Below are 1,162 nucleotides of genomic sequence, written 5' to 3' on the forward strand. Positions count from 1 at the left end.
CTTAACTAAAGGTATACCTGTTCTAGGCGTGTTCCCCGAACTATACCTTAGGATGTTGCTTAAGGTAAACCTTCTTACGTGCGATGTTAGCAGCAGGGCCGCATTAGACCGCACTGGGCCCCGGGGCTATGACTTACTGCAGGGCCCCCCCATCACAATAATGATATATATATATACTGTATATCTATGTATATATATATATATATATATATATATAGTTTTATTATATGATATGATTAATATCATGTTTTTAAATATGATGGTTTCATTCTAAACATGATGATTATCTCTAGTATGGACACCCAACATAATATATGATATTTATCATCTGAATCTAACCATGTCATGTCAACAAATGGAAAAGTCAGCCATCTATTAATTATCATGTTAATTACTGTGCGCCTTTAGCCCCAACAGCAGGGGGCTAAAATACTACACTTTTACATATTCTTTCCTTATTTAAAAACTGTTGCTTTAATTATCAACAAGATATTATGTGATTAAGAAAATCACAAAGAAGACCTTTCTCTCAAGATATATGCATTAATTTTAGCGATTCTCATTTGCTACTTAAATCTAAAAAAATTTTTAAAACATAAATTATTAGATCAAGTAAGCACAGAATCAACTTTGCACTGCTGCGCGCGATTGCGTCAAAGACCAGACAAATATACAGGTGCATCTTAAAAAACGGATGTTTTGGAAAGTGCTACTGTATAAATTCAATATACATTCATTCTTATTTATTTTACAAATGTGATTCAGTCAAGGACAGTAAGTGATTTTCTTTCTGATGTCTGATTTACATTATTGACACAAATGGTAACAGCAGCTATATTAGGCTGTTTTATAGTTCACCCAAAAATGAAAATTCTGTTGATGTTCTAAACCTGTATGAGATTCCTTCATGCTGCTGAACACAAAAGGAATATATTTGGAACAATATTGGTAACCAAACAGTTGCTGGGCACTACTTCCATATATGAGAAAAAAAAAGAAAAAAAAACACTATTGGAGTCAGTTGGGACCAGAAACTGGTTACGATCATTCTTCAAAATATCTTCTTCTATGTTGAGGAGGAAAAGGAAATTCATAGAGGTTTAGAACAATTTGAGGGTAAGTATATGATGACAGTATCTTCATTTTTGGGTGAATATCCTTT

The sequence above is a fragment of the Sinocyclocheilus grahami genome, unplaced genomic scaffold, assembly GCF_001515645.1.
Source record: "Sinocyclocheilus grahami isolate Dianchi unplaced genomic scaffold, SAMN03320097.WGS_v1.1 scaffold1991.1, whole genome shotgun sequence".
In the NCBI taxonomy this organism is placed as follows: domain Eukaryota; kingdom Metazoa; phylum Chordata; class Actinopteri; order Cypriniformes; family Cyprinidae; genus Sinocyclocheilus; species Sinocyclocheilus grahami.